Source organism: Pogona vitticeps, chromosome 10, assembly GCF_051106095.1.
Source record: "Pogona vitticeps strain Pit_001003342236 chromosome 10, PviZW2.1, whole genome shotgun sequence".
Lineage (NCBI taxonomy): Eukaryota > Metazoa > Chordata > Lepidosauria > Squamata > Agamidae > Pogona > Pogona vitticeps.
The window spans coordinates 449,060-472,461 of NC_135792.1; the positions used below are offsets into that span (position 1 = coordinate 449,060).

The window sequence follows — 23,402 nt, forward strand, 5'->3', positions numbered from 1 at the left end:
GCGAAGTATCAAAAAAGAGGGGTGGGTGTAAAACACAGTGTAAAAACTGCAGTCCAAATGGCCAGAATAAAACTTATGTGGAAAAACCAACAAACCATGTTATCAAGTCATGCAGGGTACCAAAAACCAGAAAGCTGCACAGAACGTGCAGGACAGTTGAGAAAGATTGTAGAAGTCTCTTGGTGCCTAAAAAGGAGAGGGAGAGAGAAGTGGGAAGCCCTTACTTTTCCATCCTTGAGAGCAAGGATTGCTGAACGCACACGATGGAGTTGGATGGGAACTCAGCCCAAGGAGCTCTTGGAAGATCCCTCCCACGCTGACCAATGGATTCTGTAATGCAAAGCCCTAGAGATGCATAAAACCCAATCATGATTTCAGTATTCCTGATGCAAAGCTCAGACTCCCAAAGGGTCCAGGTTTGCAAACCCCTGCAAGGCAGAGCATTCTGTGATTCACTGCTAAGGTTTCTGTGGACTTTCCTTCCTTACGCATTTTCATGAGGAATGAGAGAGAGGCTGTGGTTCTCCACCAGCTTTTGGCTGGCTCTGGGATTAGTAATGGGGGGGGGGTCAAAGAGAGTGCAGGGAAGGGTGATGGACACTGTTCCATGAGCAGAGACTCAGCCATAGCTTCTTTTCCATCATTGCCGCTGAAAAGCTGAGCATTCCTCTTGCAAGAGGAACTGAGCTGAAAGTTAGTATATCGCATGCCTCTTATCTTTCTTAGTGTGAGCAGATGAACTCAGCAAACACATGTCGTCTGAATCGGCCACTTTCTGGCAGGGAGGAATTTTGTCCATGCAATACTTAACGACTCTGGCCTTCTGCCCGAGAAAGACCTCCTTGTTGCTCTAAAGCTTGCGTGCCCAGGAGGTGCCAGGGAAGGGCACTCATGCCAGGCACAGGTGAGGAGAGGGTGCCCTCATTGGTGGGTGTGGCTTGGGCATGGCTCTCAAAAGGAGAGGACCTGCACCTCGCCAGAATTGCCTTGGGCAGCCCCAGAGCAGACTTCGGAAGGCCATGCAGCCAGCCGGCGGGCGGTTCCTTTTATCTCTCCATCCAAAAGAGATTTGCCTGTTTATTTGAGGAATTTGCAAAAGTGTTTAAGAAAACAGGGTCTGGATCTGAGTCAGGACCCTTATTTATTTATTACCGTTATCCTGGAGAAAGTTTTACTTCCAGTGAAAAGAAATAGTTATTGTCCTTTCTTAAAAGGTCACATTTTTCTCTCTCCAAGGGGTTCGGAAGGGCAGAGGCCGCTCTCCCCAGCTGACACCCTTTCTATCCTCTCCTTTTTACACTCACAACCAGCTGGTGAAGAAGGTCAGGCTGGAAAAGAAAGTGAAACCAGGGGGTTTCATGGCCGAGACAGGACTTGAACTGGCACAGGGACAGGCGGGGGGCTCTGGACTGCCCCTCTCAGAGCCCCTCAGTTAGCCCGGCCGGGGGCCCGTGTTTGTTTACCACAGAGTCCTAGAATCATGGATTTGGAAGGGGCCTCGAAGGCCATCGGGTCCACCCCTCACCCCCCGCTCAAGGCAGATCGGAGAGAGGGTGGCCCGGCTTTCTCTGGAAGGCCTCCAGCGCTGGAGCGCTCGCCCCCTCCCCTGGGGGGAGGTCCTCGGTTCCATGGCTGGATGGCTCTAACAGTTAGGATGCTTCCCCTGATATTCAGCCGAACGCTTGAGCCCATCCTTCCGTGTCCTGCGCTCTGAGATGATTGAGAACAGATCCTGCCCCTCCTCTGTAGGACTGACTGCCTTTCAAATGCTTGACAAGGGCCATCCTATCATCTCCCCTCAGCCTTCTCCCCTCAAGGCTAAACGGGGCCAGTTCATCCAGTCTTTCATCACAGGGCTTGCTTTCCAGTTTCCTGTTGATGTTCAATCAGTGGACCACAAATTCACAAAGTATGCAAGCGTTCAAATTCCCTAGTGAGCCTGACGAAGTGATCTGGAGAATACAAAAGCTTGCATGCATACTGATGTTATACCCAATGCTCCTAAAGTTCTTGCCTGTCAGTCAGTTTTGCACCTTCTTTTATCTCTGATCTCTTTTTCACTCCTAAATGTAAAAAGCTCAGCTGCACCCCTTTATTTTTCGGGGGGGCTTGCCAGTTGGCAGTTCTTGTCGTCAAACGCGGGTGTTCACTTTTCCCTTCCATTTCCTTAGCAAGATGACTGCTTGTTAGGATGTTTTTTCAGCCTAGGTGGTCTGGTTTCCCATTTGGTCTCTGAAAGGCAGTGGAAAGGCAGGGGAATGGAGCAGTCAGCCGAAAAAGCATCACAGTAGCAGCGTGCGCCGATCAGAAACATCTGTGGAAAAGGTGGCCTCTGATAGCATGAAATGAAGGAAACGGGAGGACCCCCTCGGTGGCCACTTCCGCAGCAGTTATCATTTCTATAACCTCTAATGAAAACCATGAATCAGCCAGGACTTTTTTCCCTTTCTCTTTCAGCCAGAGCTTCTGCCTGGATCTGCAGAAGCCGCCGGCTGGTCCAAGTGCAGAGTGATCTCCCAAGGAGGAGGGGAGGGAGGGAGGGACCTTAACAGTAGCCCAGCTAGAAGGAATCCATGGGGCCTTCCCTTAAGCCCCCCCCCCAATTAAACCTCTCTCTCCCCCCCCACCTGCCCCATTGTCAGCTTTGATATGTAGTGAGACTCCTGGCATCTGCGTTCCATATGGGCTCCTTCATCCGGAGATACTATCTGTTCTCACATCTGCCGCCCAGGGATCACCAGCTGGGTGTTTAAGGAGCAGCAGAAAAGACTCTGTGGGGCTCATGAACCTCAGAAGTGCACGTGGGTCAGTGGCGAAGGGAAAGCACCAAAGGGGGAGAGAGCAGCTCTTACTTGGAGGCATCTTCTGCCTTTCGTGCACAAGCGAGTGGTTAGAATGTTAAGCCACGACTAGACAAGATGAGAGCTTTGCAGTTAGAAGGGGAGACAACATTCTCCCTCCAAAGATAAAATGTTTCAAAGCTGAGGAACCGACTTGCAAATGAAACCTGTCCTTTACATCTCAAAGACCAGCCACAACAACAACAACAACAAACAACAAACCACCAAGCCAACCTACATGTTGCAGAGCTGAGAAATTCTGTGTAAGGATAAAGGTAGAAATGTAATCTCTTAGCCGAGCCAAGCTTTTAGTGATGGGACCACAGCAACCTCTGGTTTGACCCTTAGATTTGGAGTTGAACAGGTCAGTTCAGTTCTGGCTCCTGCCAGTCATTCCTCCCTGCCTTGCGCCCCTCTTCTAGACCTGCCTGCATATGTGCACAGAAACAGCGAGGACTTTTTAAGAATCTTGCTTGATTGCTTTTGTTTTGATTTCAAGTTGCCTGGATTATTTGATTGGGAAATGTCAGGCTTTGTAAAGTCTCTCCTGCTCTTGATTTTGGGGAGAGGTGATAATTTTTGCTTTTTAAAAAAGGTGAACCCATCTGGAACATTCACTTGTCGGTCTCACAGACTGAGGAGTGTGTGGGACTGCCCTCCACTGGGGGAAGGAGCTAGTCTGGCTTGGCCCTCCTGATTCACGTCAGATATCTTCTACAAGATGTTTTGCAAGGCATGGGTGGCTAGACCGGATCCCCTCCTGGCTGATGCAGAAGGCATGGCTGTGGGCGGGAAGGCCCATCTCAGACGGCAGCAGCAGCAGCAGCAGCAGCAGCAGTGGGTGGATGGGGTCCACTTGCACATTGAAGTCCAGGCGAGGGGATCCCACATCCCCTTTACTATCCTGACGCTACTCTCCCCAGCTGGCTACGTCCAGTCGGCCGCCTGGCTGCGTGATCTCTGAGCAGTGCCGGCACCCCGGCAGTCCCAGCTGCTCACGGCCGGCCGGCTCTTCCATGCAGGCTGTGAGAAGACCTTGGAAGAAGAGAAGGAGCCCGTCGTGACTGAGCCAGCAGGAAAGCGTTGCTTCTTGGTCACCACCCCTTGTCCCCTTGGATTGGAACCTCCCTCTTTCCTAACCCTTGAACGGGTGACCCGATCCGTGCGGCTGCCTCACTGGGAGAGTGTTTCCTAGCAAGAGGCAGGAGGAGTCCGTTGACAGAGCAAGACTCCAATTTGCTGCTCATTATTAAAAGTCAGATTCCTTGAAGAATGCTGTCCAGAGCTGAGGGCACCGTGGAATGAGAGAGGAGCCTCCGTTTTCCTGACGATCATTGGCAGCGGAGACTAGATTGCTCCCTTGTGTACGCAGAACCAGTGCCTTGAGCTCCCGGCCGAGTCGGCAGAAACGCTAAGAGTTGAGGAAAGGTGTTTCCTAAGCTGGTCTCCCTGTGAAATCCCGGGCGAGGCCAAGGTCAGGGCGCTCATTATCCTCCTTCCGCCCTGGCCGTCCTGCTGTGAGCTGCTAAGCCGACCTCCCTTGGGTGCACCTCTCTTTCCTGGGTGCACCTCCCTTACCACTCCTGCCTCCTTTTGCTTTCCAGAAGGAAGAGCAGAGGTGACTTTGATTGTGCGTTGTTAGTGATTGTGAGAGGGCCTAGACAAGGACGATGCCCTTGGCAACCTTCCTATGCATGGCTGTGTCCAGGTCTGCCCTGAGCTGGCTGGTCAGAATATGTCTGTGGCCAGAGGTCAGGGGTCAGCAGGGCCTCAGAGGGCAGCTCCCTGTCCTTCAGGACCAGAGGCTGCTACGTTTCTTTTACCCCCACAGCTGGCCTGGGATGGTTTTTCTCCCAAGCATGCTGGGGGCTGCAGCCAGCATTGTGACAGGTGGGTCATGTGCCACCTAGGATGTCTTGGGTAGAAGACAGGGTGGTGACCGCAGCCCTTACAGCATGGGGATGGGGATGGGGATTTGGGGGGGGGGTCAGAAGAGGCAGCTGGCCTGACTCTGCCCTCTTGGGGAGAAACACTTGTAGGCTTGAACCCTGGAGTCTAGGCTTGGCTCAAAAATATGAACATTGACTTCAAGCAATTTGTTTCTTTTCATATCCCTTTCCTTCTTCCCCAAGAAAGAACCATAATTTTAAAAGAATTAATACTAACAGGGCAGGTTCATGTGAAAATTGGGTATGTGCTACTGTCTTTAGTAGCTACTGCAGAGATAGGATAGTACTCTTCAAATACTGGAAAGATGGTCCTACAGAGGAGGAGCAGGATCTGATCATCCCAGAGAGCAGGACACATAATAACGGGCTCAAGTGACAGGAAGCCAGATTTTGGCTGAATATCAGGAAAAATTTCTTACCTATTAGAGCAGTACGACAGTGGAACCAGTTACCCTCGAACGCTGGAGGCTTTCACAAGGAAACGGGACCACCCTCGGCCAGATGGGCATAGACTGGGATCCCTGCCTTGAGCAGAGGGGCTGGACTCAGTGGCCTTAGAGGCCCAGCTCCGTGATTCTATGATTCTGCCTTGAGGCCCTCCAGGCAGGTGGCACTACGGCCCCTATTATCCCTGGCCAGCCATGCTCATTGGGATCATGGGACTTGTAGTAAGCCCCTCCAAAGGGTACCAGCTTGGGAAAGGATGAGCAGGAGGCAACAGCGGGTGCATCATTTTTCAGTGAAGGAGAGAGACCACTTCTGCCCCCCCCACCCGAATTCACCAAGGCCTTGGCTCTAAATGGGAAGGCTTTAAAGGAAGCAATTTTATTTTTGTCCTTTTCCTGCACGGGGCTCTGGGAAAGAAGCCTTTGATTCTTCTTCCTCCTGATGTTATCGCGTAGGAAGCTGCAGTCCTTTGAAGTGATTCTATTTAAGGGATTTGCATTATTATGATGTTGGAACCGTCCGGCACTCCCAAAACCTTGGTCCCGGGCCGGCTCCTCCACAGATATTTCTGCGCCAGGTCTCCCTGGAGAGGAGGAAGGCGGCGGGGGGGGAGAGCCTCTGAAGTGGCCCACAATTGGGGGGGGGAGAGGAGGCTGTGTTCGAGACCCGTCAGCATCTGCATGGCAGCTGTCAGTTTCTCTGATGCAGCCAAACCCTGGAAGATCCAGGGTGCTTCACAGAGTCCAACAGAGCTGCATTTCTGGACGATGACGCCCAGAAGACAAACCGGAAAGAGTGGGCAGAACGGTCCTGCAGGCGGGGCTAGTGGGTGGGGTGGGGGTGGGGGTGGAAAGCACCCCAGCGGAGGTGCCCTGACAGTCCTTCCAGCAGACTTTCCCTGAGCATCTTGAATGTCTGGGCAGCGGGCAGTAGTTCTGCACGCGAAGTGGCCCTCAGCATGGTTTCCAGTGGCTGCAGAAGTGGAATCCTCGCCTCTTTTTATCCAGCTGAACACAAGAGAGAGAAAAGGCTTCCAGGGTCTCCTACCAGTAACAAGGACTTCTCCCACCTTGGATTTATGTTACGTACGGACCAGGTCGCCTTGGAAGAGTTCCTTTCGTCATTCCCATTCTGGGAGTTAGAATGGCAAGACGACCAACCAATTACTGCCCACCTACCCATCCTTTTTGCAAAGGAGTTCAGGACGCTGTACCTAATCCTTCTCCTCCTACGTTTCATCCACCCAACAGTCCTGCCAGGCGGGTGAGGTTGGCCCGAGGTCACCCCGGGAGAGCCTCTGCAGCCGGGATGGGATGTGGACCCCAGGGAAGGCGTCCTCTGGTCCCCACTGGAAGGACGGGATGCTCGAACCAGAAAATGCTCCACCGTGCAGGCTCTAGGCGAGAGGCAGAGGAGAGGAGAGGAGGACCGGCTCTTCGTCCTCCTCGGCCCAGTGCCTGACGCCGCCGCTCTCCCCCACGTCTTCCTCGAGAAACGGATCCTTTTGTGTCTCCCCTTTTGGGCCGATGGTTGTTGCTGCTGCTCGAGTGAGACCTTTGCTCCTGCCAGCATCCCAGGCTTTCCATTGAGTTCTAAGTAGAAGCAAATGGTTTAAAAGGAAATTAAATTTACAGCTTTATTTTTTTTCCATTAAAAAGAATAGGCTTTATGGCTTTGCCTTTGTCCTCCCAGCGAGAGCAGGCAGCGAGATAAAGGAATGTTCTGCATTTGTTCCTCATCTACCAGCAGCCCAGAGGCTAAATAATTAAATAAATGCAATACAATACCATCCCCACCCGCCAGCCCCTGCTCTTCTCACAATGATGGGGGGGGGAGAGAGCGCGCTAAAGAGTCCGGTTCCATGGACTGTGGGGGGGCGGGCAAGTGGGGAGGGGGCGGCAGCGAGGACGGCCACTGTGGCTGCTGGTGGAATTTGGAGGTTCTCGGAGTTTGTCCCTTCAGGGGATCCGCCCTGCCTGGGCCGATCTCCGGGCAGTTTTCTCCCTTGGTTGGTTGGAAGGAATTCTAGGTATTCCTTCCTTCCCCCACTCCAAAAAAGACCGCACTTATTTCACTTGGGGGAGGATGCACAGGCCAGCTGCTCCTCAGTGCCCCAACTAGAGTTGCACCCCAAAACACATGGGTAGCGAGGCGTCTGGGGGGGGGATTCATCCACGCTTCAGCCTTCAATAAAACATCCCAGATGTGAAGTTATTGTTGGAGCAGCATAGGTGCTGTAGTCCAAAGCGAGGTTGTAGAAGGAGTCCTGGTGGTCTTCCCGGTTGACCCCAGCCCAGCCCAAGAGAGGATGGTGCTGATGGTTGTGGTGCTGTTTGGCGTGAATTCTTAGGTGGTTTTCTTCTTCTTGTGGAGGGGGTGGATACTGGGTCCACTGAAAGTCCTCGGCGCCACTGAAAATCCTCTGGCGGGTGGGAGAGGGGGAATATGGGTCCCGGTGTCTTCTTTCTGTTTCTGAAGGAATGACGGTGGGCTCCGAATGTCTCCCAGCCACCAACGATTCAGCAGTCCTCACTAGATTCCATGTGGGTTTTTTTCTTTGTGCTGGTTAAACTGAGTGGGTTGGAACTGGGGCCAGGAGTTTGAGTCCTCCCTGTGTCTTCCAGGAGAGAGAGGGGCCGTCCAGACCGTCCAGACCAAGCGTGCAAGACAGGAGGGGTGCCAGGCTCTGGGCAGCCTTGGGCAAGTGTGTAGCAGAGGTTGCCTTCAGAGAGACCTCTGTTAAAGGATTCAGAAAGCGGCGTCATGCTAGGGAATCAGGGGGGGGGGGGATGAGGGTCGCCCATTCCAGCGGCCGACAACTGAAGGCCTCTCGTGACCCACCCGCCCCCCTCCCTCCTCCCCAAATTGCCTTCTGTGCAGAGCCGTGGAAGAGGACGGCACTTGTTCGCACTCTCTCCTACGGTGGCACATGTTTCCTCCTCTTAACACAAATCAGGTGTGCGCCTTTGTTCCTCCAGTCGGAGGTGGAGCGGATTTGATAGCAGGAGGACCGCGTGCAGAGGGTCGCCCTCTGCCCCTCCCCAATGAGGGAGGACCAGGAGTTAAGGAGAGCCACGACTCTCCTCTCGTGTCAGCCGCCCGTGGGCCCAAAGGCAGGGCTTGGAAATTGCCGAATAACTAGGAGGACAGCAGTGTCCCTGAGCATGTGCAGGATGCCTGGTAGCAGCTGTGAGAAAATGCCAAACACTTTCTCTCCAGAACTTGGAGAAGTCCGTGATTTGGACGGCCGTTGCCAGAATCCTGAAGCACTTCCCGAAATTTGCCAGCCGGCCTGGTCACAGCCTGAGAGAGTTTTGGGGGGACTTAAAGTCTGAAAAGCCCACCCTCGGAGGTGAATCCCTTCCTGCCCCTCTTTTTCGAAAAGACAGACGGCCCTGCGGAAGTGTGCGCCTAGATGTCCATGCATATGCGGTCATTGGCGCATGTAGCTCAGGGCCCGGCATGTGGGCTTTGTCGTGGAGACATCTGTTTGGCGTGCAGCACACTCTTTGCTTTGTGACCCTTTTTTTGAGACACCGGCTGCTGGCCTGGATGGTCTTGGCTGGGCCTGATCCAGCCCACACCTTCACCACACTTGTCTCCTTGACCTTAGTGGGGGCTGATCCTCCTGGCTGTTTGAATCACCCCTCAATGCCCTCCCCACCTCGGGGGAAGAAAGCCAGCGATTTTCTCCAAGTCTCTTGCTTGGCCCGGGCGTGTGTGCCTGGGGCTCTGAGGGGTGTGGGGGGGGGGGGCACCAGCTCTTCTTCTTCCTCCTCCTCCTCCTCCTCCTTCTCCTCCTCTTCCTCCCAGCTGTGTCAACAGAGACCCTGAGGAGACGACAGAGTGCTCCATCTTCTTTTGTTTGGATGGCAGGAGGAGGTGGGGAGGTGGTTGTGTTGTGTTGTGACACTCACTGGCTGGAGAAGTTGCGTGCTGGGGTTGGCCGGGGACATCTGGATCCTTCGGGAAGCCCATTCGCAATGGGACCCAAAGCTGCTGACGATGAAGAGCCTTTGATTGTTTGCTGGGAAAGTGGGAAGAAAAAAACCCTGCATCTGTTTGATGATCTCTTGACTGGGAAGAGGGGTTAGAACATCAAAAGGAGTGCCCGGGTGCAGGAAAAGGCCCTCTGCCCCCCACCCACCCACCCCGGATCGTTCAGAGAAGCCACAGGTGGGAAGCAAGAAGCAGGCAGGGGCAGTCGGATGAACCCCCCCCCCCCGGGCATTCTGCCCTTCCCAAGCTTCTGTTGTTGCCTCTGGCCCTGGACGCCGATGCAGGGTGGTTCTTGGCTCTGTTGTAATGTTGGGGGGGATGAGATGTCAAAGGTCATCTCTTGTCCTGCTCAGGCCAGTTTTGTCCAGTTTTTCTCTTGTTGTCAAAGTGATACGAGCTACCCAGAATGGTATACGGAGCTGAGCATCTGCTCTCTGCCGCTTTAACAGTTGTGTGGTCCTAAACCATCTATCTCCCTTTCCTCGTCTCCAAAGCAGCCACCGCAAAGGAGAGGCCACTCCTTTAGTGCCACAAAAAACCTCATCCTTGCCTGTTGAGAGCAACAGGGAGTTCCTCCAAAGGAGACCCATGGAGCATTCATCTTGACTCACCCTTCAGTCATGGATTCGATGGGTCTTCACTAGTTGAGAGAACCAGCCACTGGATTGTGGCCTTTGTGTGATGCCCGGGGGATAAAACCCAGGCAGCCTGTGTGCAAAGGGAGCACTCTGTCACCAATCATCCTCATCATCCCTGCCTCCCCAGACAAGGTCCTCCTTCCATGGTGGCTGGGAGGATCTGAGAATCATGATCCCTGAGGCCAAGTTAGCTCAGCTTGTTCTGGGTCGCTTGTATCACTTTGACAACAAGGGAAGGACCTCCATTCCAAGGGCGAGGGTGCCCTGAGAATACTCTGTCCAGGCTGAGGCTGATGGGCCTCGCGCGGGGGGGGGGCTCCTCATCGGCCCCGAGAGAGCAGAGTTCGTGTATACAACGAAGGCCCTGTCGGTTTTGTTTAGGGAATTTTGTCTGGCTGTTATGGACCGTCAAGTGGGATCCCTGAGTGCAACCTCCACCCCACCAGATACCCTCCAGATGTGCCAAGCTAGAGATTGCAGGAGTTGTTGCCCTGCACATCTGGCATGCCCTGGTTTGAGAAAGGCTGCCTCAAGGCCCGGATTCTTCTTACGAGTAGCCAAGGGGGAAAGAAGCCTCAACACATCAGCATGCCCTTCTGAGCGTCTGCTCTGGCCATCCTTGATTTGTTCCCCTACCTAACTTTCTTGTCTGTGCCAAAACGGGCTTGGCGGGAGGGCGTCGAAGCCCAGAAGCAATTGGGAATGGCCGTTGCTTTTCAGAAGGAAACAAAAGGGAAGGGGAGGGAAGAGGTGCTGTTTCCCACTCTGTCCTGGCTTTGGTTGCTTGTTGGGGATCCCGATTTAGCATCGCGTGGAGGGGAAGATTAAAGGGTGCTGCATGTTGAGGTTGGAGCACGAGCCGGAGGAGCAGGTCTCTCCGATTCTATTTCTGGCTTCTGTATAAGCAGAGAGAAACAGAGCCCTTGGCTGGCTGCTGCGGAAGAGCCTCGAGCAGCCTCTTCCCTTCCCCAGGAGGTCTTTTTCTCATGGGATCAAAAGGGCCCAACTCAGCCCCACGGAGCCCAGGATCAGGCGCTGGAAGGATCTCTCCAGAGGCCATGGGCCTGATCCCAAAGGGATTCTTCCATGTTTGCTTGCTGGCTGGCTGGCTGTCAAGCTCTTTCTCATGCCTGAATGCTTCCTGGCACATTGGGCTCCAAGGACCAGGAAAGACAGGCAGGAATGGGCTGGGCTGGGGTGAGGTGGGTCAGGGGCACACCGTTCTTTCTGCCTGGAGCCTTGGCTTTAAGATCCAGGCCATGGGGTTCAGCAGACTGTGAACAACTGCGGGAAGGTGGAAAAAAGCAGCCGGTGACATCCAGCCGTGCAGAGGGCTGGCTGGCTGGCTGGCGATCCCTGGTGAGACCACAGGGGTGTCGCAAACGCCTCCCTCACCTCCGTTTACAAAAGAGGGAGAATGTGCAAAAAAGGTTGGGGGCCGCAGAACGCCAGGGCCTCAGCCCCATCTCATTACAGCCGTCTTTCTCAGGGGCTGGTCTGCCTTAGTGTTCCAGGGTGTGCTGAGTTTCTTGTGGCCCTGAGTGCCATAAGCCCATGATTAACCTTATGCAGGAGAATCCCAGAACAGTGTGGAGCCTCTTGTTTGCCAGATTGGACGGGCTTTGGTGGAGCGTCAGCAGATGCTCCTGGGTGGTGGGCACACTATGTCAGTGGAAGCAGTTCCCTAGAAGTGTGTGTGTGTGTGTGGGGGGGTCTGGCTTTCTGGTGGAGGGTTGCAGGCAGGGGTCGGGCAGACCTGGGTCAGGCATGCGTTCACCCTGTACATGCTGGATTGATGTACAGAAAAAAAGGGGGGGCTGTTTTGACCCACTCCAGTATCAGGGAATCTCTTTTGTGTGTGTGTGTGTGTGTGTGTGTGTGTGTGTGTGTGTGTGTGTGTGTGTGTGTGTGTGTGTGTGTGTGTGTGTGTGTGTGTGTGTGTGTGTGTGTGTGTGTGTGTGTGTGTGTGTGTGTGTGTGTGTTGGGGGAGTATCCTGGTAGTGGCCCAGGCCAAAGGGGAAATGGGGACCCCAAAGCAGAATTTGGAATCTCCCAAGTCCCAGCCCAGCCCAGCCCTTTAACCGTAGCACCCCACTGGAGGTACAGTGAGGAATCAAACTCCCGGCCTCTGACTCCCTAGCTAGGAGCCCAACTCTGTGAGCTATTAGCCCTTAGCTGAATGCATTGGGCAGAAGCTGCCATGAACTGCAGCCCATTTCCCCAGATGTGGGGACTGAAGCCTCAGTGAGCAGATGTTTACACAGATGTGCAGAGGAAGAGGTCTGGAAACTTAACAGAAATGCAGAAGGCCCAGCAGCCGTCATCTGGAGCCTTTCAAGGTCCCCGGGAGGCACTCAGTATTGCTATCAATGGTTGTAGTCAAACGGTTCATTGAGGGGAGAGCCAAGTATGTCCACCTAAGCACAGAGAAACAGAGATGAGCAACCCTTGTGTGGTGGCGAAATTTGTTTGCCGAAGCCAAGTAAGAAAGAAAGAGTTTGACCGGTAGACATAGGTTTGACTAGTGCAGGAGGAAATTAGAGAGGCTGGTGAGGGAAGGATTCTAAAATGGGTAGATAAAATTATCCAAGGTGTTGTCATAAAGCATACAGTAACTGGGTGTTAATGCAGATGAGCCTGCATAGACACTGAGCTGATTAGTGTATGTAGTCAGGGAGATTTAAAAGCCACAGTCCCTGTTTATGTCAAGGGAGACAGGGTTGAATCTGTTGGTGTATTCAAGTCCAGCTTTGAACTCTCTCTCTCTCTCTCTCTGATCAGATCTGCACCCACGTCCTTTGGAAGGGTCTGTGCCACAAAGTTAACAGCCTGGCACTTTCTGGATGTGCTAACGAGCCACCTAGCTGGGAGTCATAGGTGTTGTCGCCCATGAGATTGAGGGACAGGGAGAGGGGCTGCCGCCAGTTTGGGAAAAGCTGCTCTGACTAGGGCTGTCCAACTGCTGAGCAATACTGGACGCCGGTGTCAGGCCTTCCTGAAAGGGCCTCAGCCGTGGGAAGGGGGTGTCTGCTGTGGCTCCCCCTTTTCAGTTCAGGGTAGGTGTCTGCTCCCAGCAAAGGGAGGGAGGCAGGTAAGGTGGCTTGCTTGGCCCTGTGAAAGTGCTTCTCGTCCAACACCAGCCTGCCTTGGGGGGGGGGTTACTGTCTCCGTGACCCTCTGTGCCTGTGAGAAGACCTGGCAAGGAAGGAAGGAAAGAAGGAAGGAAGGAAGGAGGGAGGGAGGGAGGGAGGGAGGGGGCTTGTTTCTTCTGCGTGCTTCCAGAGCCCTTCCTGTTTCAAGACTCAATGCCTGGAGGCATCCCTTTCCCCGGAAGACATAACTTTTGAGGAAAGGAAGGCAGGATCTGCCCCGCCACCGCATGGCACGGAGGGCGCCGAGCGCCACGGCCCAGGCTTGCAAAGCGGCTTGTCTTCATGGTCTCACGTCACGCTTGGCATGTTGGCGCAGGGAGTCATCGCTGTGCCGAAAATACTCCTCTGGCTTGCGCGGCGGCAGCAGAAGGAAAATATTTTCACATCCCCCTTTCTTCAGCCCTCTGAAATATTCCATTTTCATTTTTTCCCCCGATGGATGGAAGAAAAATACACAGGGCTGCAAGGGAGGGGCCGGCCGTTGCCAGAGGCGGTGGTGGCCGCCCCGTCAAACAGTGGCTCGGCTTGTCTGGCCGATGAATATCGGTCTTATTCCGCCGCCGGCGGCTCTTGCGGACGGCCCCTGTTTTCAGAAGCCCTCGGCATCCTCAGCATTTCCCTTCCTGGGGACCGTGGGGTCAGGCCGGTCTGTGGCGCGCCATTGTTGGGAGATAGCGATCCCATGAAAGGCCGGGTCTGTGCTCGCCCGGCTCAGCCTGGCGCAGCCTGGGCAGTTTATGGAGTGTCTGTTTACTCGCCCGGAGAAATGTTTTCCTAGACAGATCTCCGATTCACACTTTTCTTTCATTGAGAGACAAGGGCAGGGGCCGGCCGGCCGGCCAGGCTGGCAGCCGGGAAAGTGAGGGTGCTTTCCCTCAAAGACCCGAGCGAGTGGGAAGGCGACGGAAGAGAGGAGAGAGAAGAGGACAAGGGAGAGTTGGGTCAAGGGGAGGCTGCCTGAATGCCAGCGGCCCCATTTTCTGTTCGACAGTCAGCCTTTCTGCTTTGCGTTTGTGTGAGCGTCAAAGGGCCCGGAAGGCAGTGAGACGCTTGGGGCCATGCGTGCCCTCTTTCCCTTCCCTTCGGGTTTTCTTCCCCCCCCCTCTTTTCTTTTTTAAATGCAAGACAGATTATGATATGAGCAGATCCCTGCCTGCCGTGTGACACCAGACGGGGCATTTTTGCAGGTCTAGCTTTTCTTTGGTCTAAGAAGAACGGCATCTTTCCTGTTCCCACGGCTGTGCCTTTATTGCCAGGCTAGGGATAACTAGAGAAGAAGATCTTGCACAGCTGGACTGTTGTTGAACCCCCCCCCCCGCCGCTGCCGCCCTGCCTGGGACTCTGGAACGTCCCTCCCTGGGGAGGCACCTTCCCTCGATCCAGGGACCCCTCCTTCCGCGAAGGAGCTTTTGTGTCCGGAGCCGGTCTCGGTGACCGAGCGCAGGGAGCCTGGGCTTTGCTCCTCACCGGCCGGTCACAAAACAGAGCCAGCGACTTGAGGCGGCCAAGAGCCAAGAAAAATCATCTCGTTCTGGTTGGACCTTCCTGGCTGCAAGAGGAGCTTGCCACCAAGGAAGTGCCGTTTTCCCCCTTGAGTCAGGAGCTTCAAAAGGGTGCCTTAGATTAGAACCTCCTCTTCCTTGGGTTTTTTAATGGCCTTTGCTCTCATTTTAAGTGTCTCTCACCCCCCCCCCCGCCCCAGCCAGGAGTCCCACTGTGGGGAGAAAGAAAAGTGAGGCATGGACTGAACAAAAACTTCCAGGCCCTGAGACGTTTCTGTGGGAAGAAAGACCCTTAGAAATCAGAGAGAGAGCCTGACCTCTCAAGTTAACAGCGGATTGCGTTTAATTAGTTAGTTAAGCAATGGGCTAAGAGGAGGATTAAGCCAGGCTTTTGTATCTGTGCAATTCAGGTTGGCTTCTCTCTTGACCGCTGACCGAGATCCTGATCCTGTCTTTCCTCCACGTTGGGATTCAGCGGCCTGGGAATTCCATTCGGATGCCTTTGGCTCCATCTGCTGGAAACCCGGATAAGTTGTATGTGGGGGTTGGGGCTGCCCCGCCATCATCACTCACACACACACACACACACCCAGCAGCTTTCTTGGCAGAATCACCTGTCAAGAATGGAGTTTAAAGTGAGTGGCGGCTGAAGGTGGGCGGCTGAGGATCGGGGGGGGGGGGGAGAAAGCTTCTTAGAAATTCCCTAAGGCTTTGGTTCTTCCGCTTGACAAGGAGAGTCTGTGAAACCTCAGCTTCTCTTTTGTAAACCAATTTATGCCCATTTTTAATTGAAAATAACTTTTTAAAAGCTGATAACACTCTGAACTAAATTTCTGGGTCAGAATAATTGGTGGGGTGGTAACGAATCTACAGCTGAAATGCTCCTGGATTTTGCCTTTTAGAAGCAAGTTCTTGCTAGGAAGCACTTGCGTACAAAACCGATGAGGGGCGCAGAAGCTCCCCAGCCCTAAATTCTGATCAAGGCTGCAGAAAATTGATTTTTGCCCCCCAATCTGGGACCAAATTGGCCTTTTCTCTCAGGAGATACTTGTTGCTTTGGAGCTTAGGGGGAGAGAATGTGCTTCATGGCTCGGGGCAACAGAGGCATTTTTTTGGGGGGGGGTGATTCTCTTCCCCCTCCGAGCCCTCTTCAGACAGGGAGGTGCAGTGGTTAAAGTCTTAGCTGAGCAACTACAATCCTGAAAGCTCCAAGCAAACCCAGTTCACTACCTGAACTTCCACTGTTCTTCTACCTGACCTACCTTGCAGGGTTGGTTGTCCATCTAAAAGGCAACAATGGACTTGAATTGCATCACATAAAATTGGTATGTTTCAGGAGACCCTCCCTTTGTCCCTGGCTTTAGATGGAAAGGGTTTTAGAGGAAGGGGTAGGCAGCCAGCATGCTACCTGGTGGAATCTGGGAGTTGTAGTCCAAAACCATAACATTTCCAGGCTCTGGGCCTGCAGCAAATGGGTGCAAAAAAGAAGTTGGACCGTGGACCAGCCCTGTGATTCAGCTGTGGTTGTGGCCTGTGGTTGATCATTGCCATGTGGGAATGGATGCTGTGGCTGCCCAGAGGGGCCCTCCTGCCGCACGATGGCGTAGCAGGTGTGTCTGTTTTGGGCAGCGCGGATTCTTGGCAGCCTGGGGGTTCTTGTCCCTATGTCCTCTTGCCTGCCTGCTTGACCCCTTTCTGAGAGACATCAGGCTCTTTCCTCCCTCCCACCTGCACCCCTGATTGTGACGTTCCCTCAGCTTCCCCCCCCCCCCAGCCTTCCATGGTGTCGGGAAAAGCATACCGAGAAAGGCCTAAGTTGCAGGCAAGGGAGCTGCACGATGATGGGTATGAAGTTCCAAAGGGCAATTCAACTAATGAGGCCTCGTCACCTGATTAGAAGAAAAGATGGGATGGGATGGAGATGGAGCATTCTTGAGGCTTGCAGGGGCGCCATGAAGTCAAGAGAGAGCGGGTGGTCACATCCTCATTGAGGACACCCAGGTCCTTCATGGGCTTAACCTCCCTCGCGCCCTCCTCCAAAAAAGTACCAGGTTTGTATTTCTGCAAACCTTGGGGTTCCAGAGCCCATGAGAAGAGCAATGGAAGGAGACGTCTCTAAAAGCCAAAAGCGAGTCTCCAAGATTGAAATGGAGCCAGGAAGGAAATGGAGTCAGGAATGGTTCCTTGGCCCTGTAATGATGAGGAAATGACCAAAACATTTTGCTGCCTGACTCAGAAAAATCCACTTCCAGACCCAATGAGGTGGAGAGAATAGGGCTCTTCCTTCCTTCCTTCCTTCCTTCCTTCCTTCCTTCCTTCCTTCCTTCCTTCCTTCCTTCCTTCCTTCCTTCCTTCCTTCCTTCCTTCCTTCCTTCCTTCCTTCCTTCCTTCCTTCCTTCCTTTGTTCTATCCATCATCAGTTCCTTCCTTTGTTTGTTTGTTTGTTCGTTCGCTTGTTTCTTTCTTCCTTCATTCCTTCCTTTGTTCCTTCCTTCTATCCATCATCAGCTCCTTCCTTCCTTCCTTCCTTCCACCCATCACCAGCTCCTTCCTTCCTTCCTTCCTTCCTTCCTTCCTTCCTTCCTTCCTTCCTTCCTTCCTTCCTTCCTTCCTTCCTTCCTTCCTTCCTTCCTTCCTTCCTTCCTTCTTGCTTTCTTTTCCTTCCTTCCTTCCTTCCTTCCTTCTTGCTTTCTTTTCCTTCCTTCCTTCCTTCCTTCCTTCCTTCCTTCCTTCCTTCCTTCCTTCCTTCCTTCCTTCCTTCCTTCCTTCCTTCCTTCCTTCCTTCCTTCCTTCCTTCCTTCCTTCCTTTGTTCTATCCATCATCAGTTCCTTCCTTTGTTTGTTTGTTTGTTCGTTCGCTTGTTTCTTTCTTCCTTCATTCCTTCCTTTGTTCCTTCCTTCTATCCATCATCAGCTCCTTCCTTCCTTCCTTCCTTCCACCCATCACCAGCTCCTTCCTTCCTTCCTTCCTTCCTTCCTTCCTTCCTTCCTTCCTTCCTTCCTTCTTGCTTTCTTTTCCTTCCTTCCTTCCTTCCTTCCTTCTTGCTTTCTTTTCCTTCCTTCCTTCCTTCCTTCCTTCCTTCCTTCCTTCCTTCCTTCCTTCCTTCCTTCCTTCCTTCCTTCCTTCCTTCCTTCCTTCCTTCCTTCCTTCCTTCTTGCTTCCTTCCTTCCTTCCTTCCTTCCTTCCTTCCTTCCTTCCTTCCTTCCTTCCTTCCTTCCTTCCTTCCTTCCTTCCTTCCTTCCTTCTTGCTTTCTTTTCCTTCCTTCCTTCCTTCCTTCTTGCTTTCTTTTCCTTCCTTCCTTCCTTCCTTCCTTCCTTCCTTCCTTCCTTCCTTCCTTCCTTCCTTCCTTCCTTCCTTCCTTCCTTCCTTCCTTCCTTCCTTCCTTCCTTCCTTCCTTCCTTCCTTTTCCTTCCTTCCTTCCTTCCTTCCTTTTCCTTCCTTCCTTCCTTCCTTCCTTCCTTCCTTCCTTCCTTCCTTCCTTCCTTCCTTCCTTCCTTCCTTCCTTCCTTCCTTTTCCTTCCTTCCTTCCTTCCTTCCTTCCTTCCTTCCTTCCGTCCTTCCGTCCTTCCGTCCTTCCTTCCTTCCTTCCTTCCTTCCTTCCTTCCTTCCTTCCGTCCTTCCTTCCTTCCTTCCTTCCTTCCTTCCTTCCGTCCTTCCGTCCTTCCGTCCGTCCTTCCTTCCTTCCTTCCTTCCTTCCTTCCTTCCTTCCTTCCTTCCTTCCGTCCTTCCTTCCTTCCTTCCTTCCTTCCTTCCTTCCTTCCTTCCTTCCTTCCTTCCTTCCTTCCTTCCTTCCTTCCTTCCTTCCCTCCGCTTTCCCCGCTGGCTGCTTTCATCCCAGCCCCAGCCTCGGCTTCTGCACCTTCCTTCCCCCCCGGTTTTCTCCTCTCGCTGCTGCTGCTGCTGCTGCTCCTGGTGGCCTCCCTCCCAGATGGACACCCAGCCTTGCAGCTTTGTTGCTGTGGAAATGGATTGGAGAGAATTAGAGGACAGTGCAAGGGACAAGACGGGAGGAGGCCATGACGGATGCTCAGGGTCAGGGCTGTGGAAGAGAGGGGCAGGGAGGCAGAGTTTGAGAAAGGCGCTCCCAAGTCCCAGAGCCCCTCAGCCAGGAGGAGGGAGAAGAAACCAGCTGGGTGAAGCTCCCCCTCTCGGAGGCGTGAGGAGGAGAGAGATGGGGAGAAGGCAGGTTGGCAGATGGCAGCAGCAGGTGGAGCGTGGGTGGTCTCACCTGCCAGGCCCCCAAGAGCCCCTGACATCGACCGTGAGGGTGGCTGAGCAGACGAGGGGATCAGAACGTTTCTCCTGGGTGAGAAACATTGAGGGGGATCCCGGCTGCCTGCCAAGGACACTCACAGACCCTCGCTCGGCTCACCTGTAGTGAAAGGGAAAGTGTCTGTGTGCAGTGCAGCCATCGCCGGACGGAACTCACTGCCACAAGAGGTGGCCTTTAAAAGGTCTGATTTCAGAAATCAGAGTGGAGCATGCACACACACACACACGAGAGAGAGAGAGAGACGGAGGGGTCCCCAGGGATTGTTGGGAAAGGATCCTGCCTGGGAGACCAGCCATAGCAGCTGCCGGTCACAGTAGGAGGGGCTGAAATGAACGAGGGGGCTGACTTGGGAAGAGGCAGCTTTCTGGGGGTCCTAAAAGGAGGCTGACCAGCAGCTCTGGTCAATGTTATATTTCAGCGTTCGCACAACCAAGAGATCCCCAAGGCTCCTTTTTCACCGGCACAACCTCTGCAGAGCTCCGAAGGCTGCCTGCCACCGTCCTCTCCCATGGAGACTCCTGCCAATGCTCCTCCACCCACCCACTCACCCACCCACCCATCCAATCCACCCTCCTTCCCTTCCCTCCCTCCAGCAACCTCCCTTGGAGGGCTGCCCAGCCCTCCTGCCTCCCCCCCCACCAGCCCTTGCATCCCAAGTCCCTTTTCTCCTTATCTTCTTTAAACCATCTCAAATAGGTGATATGATAAAGACAAACGCCCATTCAATTTAACTCGCCCTAATACGAGATTCCACTTCTACTGAAGTAATTAAGATTAATGCAGCCGATAATTTAGGAAGCGTTCTTAAATGTACCTTTTCTGGCAGCATCTGAGATATACTTTTACCTTAGAAGATTTATCAGTATACTTAGGTAACAGATAATTCCTTAGCGAATGGCAACGTTTAGAAGCGAAATGAGAGATAAATATTTCTTAAACAAATGTCAAAATAACTCACTCTTTATTACAGTCCCTCAAAGGAGCTGCAGCCTTGCTCTAGGCAGCTTTTGGGCAGGGTGTAAACCTTCAGTGGCACAAGAGCAAATTCACACGGTAGATAATGATTTGCACACCAGTCCTTATAGTTTGGGGGGCTGGTGGGTTTTCCCACCCACAATACGGACCAAAAAGCCTCAAGCTGAGAAAAATGTTGCTTGCTGTGTAAAGCCCTTTAGTAACTGTCCAGAACCAAACAAACGGAGCTGGGTTTTTTACAAACATTCTTTAGATGGGAGGTATCTTGAGGTATATTGTATACCTGCTGCCATTATGAACCTCTGTTCTAATTTTGCACCTTAACGTTCACCATTTTATGAAAGAAGGTGCCCTCCGTTGCCCTTCTTTCTCCTGGGGGTGTTCCAGGGGCCACTCTCCCAAGGGATGAGGATCAGGAGAGATGCTCTCAAGGGGGCGGGGGGAAACAATGCCGGGCCAGGAGAAAGCCAGGCTCCCTTGCGGGACGGGCCCCGGGTGCCAGCTGCGCAGAGTCCTTTGGAGCCAGCGGGCAGCCCAGAGCCTCTGTGCATTGCTCCCCCGGGAGCCCCTGTTCCTTGCACGCTTCTCTGGCAGCTCAAGCCACCCCGGGGAGAACACGCCTTTCACGTCCAGCCTGGGCTCGAGGGCTTGGAGGAGCTTTTGCTCCGTGGCAGTGGCTGCCAAGCCAAACAAAACCTCCTGACATACTTTTCACTTTCTTTACAGCCAAGGCACTCCTGTTTCCGGGGAAGTTAAGCTGAGACCCAGCAGTAGCTGAGGGACGGGCATTTTCCAAGGTATGACCAGCTGATGCGGAAGAATAAGGAACTTGTGTGGGGGGGTGGGCGGGCAGGTGGGCTTATTTTCATTGCACTGATTTATGCCACTTGAGCAGCCCCCTCCCCCTTTTCGAATGCCTTCCCTTATGGTGCCCAGAACTCTTCCATCCAGAGAAGTACACTTTCCTGTCTTTACCTGGATTCTTCTTGCTTCCCCTGCAAACATTTTGGCTGTCGTTTTAATCCACTCAGTGAGTTTTCTGAGGCTGTTTTGCCCACTTATCATGAAGCCCAACAACCCTTATTCATTCATTCATTCATTCATTCATTCATTCAAAATATGTCTACCCCACCCAAACTGGCGAATATCTTTAAAGGGCAATATTTAAAGCTAACAACAGTGAGTATACAAATAACTGAAAAGGATCAAACGAATAACACACTAAAAAATGGTAAACAAAAACAACACACACAAAAAACCCCATTCAAAGCAGGAAAGTATGGACATTCATTTAACAAACCCCACTCAGGCAGCCGGTCACACAGGGAAGGCTTGGTATTGCCTGCTTGCGGAAGGACAGCTGAGATGACCCCCCTGCCCCTCTTTTTTTAAAGGAGAAACATAGGTTTTTAAATTAATCTAGATGCTGAACTTGAAACCAGTTAATAAAAAGAATCAGCGGGTGGTGACAGTCTCATCCAGTCGCCTTCTGTCGGTTTCACAACGCACAACATTGGAAGCTGCCTTTTCTAATGGGCTGGACTCCCAGGCAAATGGGAGGACAACCCCCCCCCCTCTTTCCTACACTACTGGAAGTGATGGGCATTGTAGTTCAACAAACAAGAAGAGCATCAAGTTAACGAAGGCTACTGTAATTGTATTCTCTAATTACTCTAATTGCTCGCTTTGGAGAAAGAGCTTTTAATGCTTGCTTTTCCGCTCCGGGTGGAGATTGTGAGGTAATTCTTTTCCTGTTCAAATCAGGATGGATGCACCGAGGAGAAGGAGGCCATCCTCTCGCCATCCCATCCCGCGGTGCTGGCAAAGGGTCTACCCTGAGCTCTGTTTTGGAATAATTCTGATTGAGGCACCCCAGTTTAAAAGCTTGGGGGTTTTTTGGGGGGGGAGGGATGTGCACACCTCTTCCTGGGCCTTCTCCCACCTCCCACCCCTCAAAAAAAAAAAAAAAAAGAGAGAGAGAAAAAGTTCCCAAGTCTTGGTCTGTTTCAACCCAGGGGCGAGGGGCCCCTTGCAGCGCCTGCCCCCCCTCCCTCCCCCTATTCGTCTGAAAGAGAAGCAGGGCTGCTGCAGTTTCTGAGGGTGTGAAAGAGGTCTTCCAGGGATCCACTCCTCAAGGTGCAATAAGGTGGGCGTGCAGGAGTTTGTTTGTTTCCTGCTTATATGTGTGTTTGTTTTAAATCAAGAGCTTTCGCATCCTATGTCTACACCTTTCTAACTTTGGAAATTATTTGTGAGCCAGGCTTCCCACAGCTGGGGAGTGGAAAGACCGGAGCACCCGCTCGGGCGCCGGAGGTCCCCGATGGGTCTAGTCCAGAAGACCCGGGCCGATCTCACGCCTCTGGGGCCAGCCCTCCTCGTGCCAGCCGACTCCACGCAGCCCTTTGGGGTTCAGTGGCAGTCGAGGGTGGCAAAGGGCAGAGCTGCCTTTTCCTGGCGGGCTGGGTGGGAGGGAGAGGAACCCCCAGGGCCAGGCTGACCCCATCAAAGCGGCAGGGGGAAGAGAGCTTTCCTCTGACAATAAGCCACAGGCGGGGCCGAGCTGTCATCATCATCTGCTGCTAAGAAAAATATCTTTTAAGGCCCAGGAAATGCCTCCATCAGCAGGTTTTGTCTGGAGGTAAATGGCTTAGAATCACCTTTGAAGTGTTGGAGGGGGTGGGGTGGGGGTGCCAAAGCATCGGGGGGGGCTCTCTCAAGGCCGATGGGTGGGCAGACAGCACCCGCCCTCTCAGGCTGGCTCCCAGGGGGTTCGCTGCCTGAGTCAAAAGGCACCTCTCCGCCCCATGGACAGAAGCCTGCTTCTTGGGGGAGGGCGCAGGCTCATTTAGAGGTGCAGGACAGGGCGTCCCCCTCCCAGAGGCCCAGAGGGGAGACTGCCCGGGGGGGGGGTCAGCAGGAACAGCAGGGGTGGGAGCTGTGTCTGTCACCAACAGCCACCTGAGGATGCCGTTGGCACGCCCTCCCTAAGGGCAGGATGGTTCCAGCCGAGGTGTCCACCACAGGCAGCTGCCCAGGGCGAACAAACCCTTCTTTCCTTCCTTTTGACTACAGTATGACCCCCCCCCCCCAATATCCACAGGATCAGTATCTATAGTTTTACTTAACCACGGTCAGAAAATATTAAAAATATTAAAATAAAAAAAAATCCAGAAAACTTTTTTCACATGTATTACCAGAACAGGCCACTGGATGAAGCCAGATGTCATGCTAGGATTACTTGTTACTGACTACTTCTAATAATACAGGTGAACAATTTTTTTCTAGGTTTTTTTCCTCTTACCATTACACACACGCACGGACACACAGTGTTTGCTATTATCCACTGTTCTCAGTATCCACAGGGGTCTTGGAACCCATCCCCGGCAGTTATGGGGAGGTCCTACTGTATTTATTTACAATTTCTCAGCCCAGTGAGATGCACAAGTAGAGAAAGATAAATGCATTCTTTAACATTCAGAGTCTTTTAAACAAAAATATTGAAAAGGTGTCACTTTTTAAAAACAGGTGAACCAAAGTTGATGCAAAGCTTTTAGTTCCGTGAGCACGTTTGTTGTCCGTCTTTGGCCTCGGCCTTCCTTTGCAGATTCCAAGTCCTTCCATTGCG

The 23,402-nt window shown here is 52.9% G+C and overlaps 1 protein-coding gene across 1 annotated transcript in view; it reads left to right on the top strand.

Annotated features, from left to right (window-relative positions):
• ZNF469 (zinc finger protein 469) overlaps positions 1-23,402 on the top strand; it is a 149,048-nt gene that overhangs the window by 110,778 nt on the left and 14,868 nt on the right. The window contains exon 3 of the mRNA XM_072980424.2: positions 20,504-20,574. The gene's annotated coding sequence lies outside the window, so the exon portion shown is untranslated. The remainder of the gene's footprint in view (positions 1-20,503; positions 20,575-23,402) is intronic.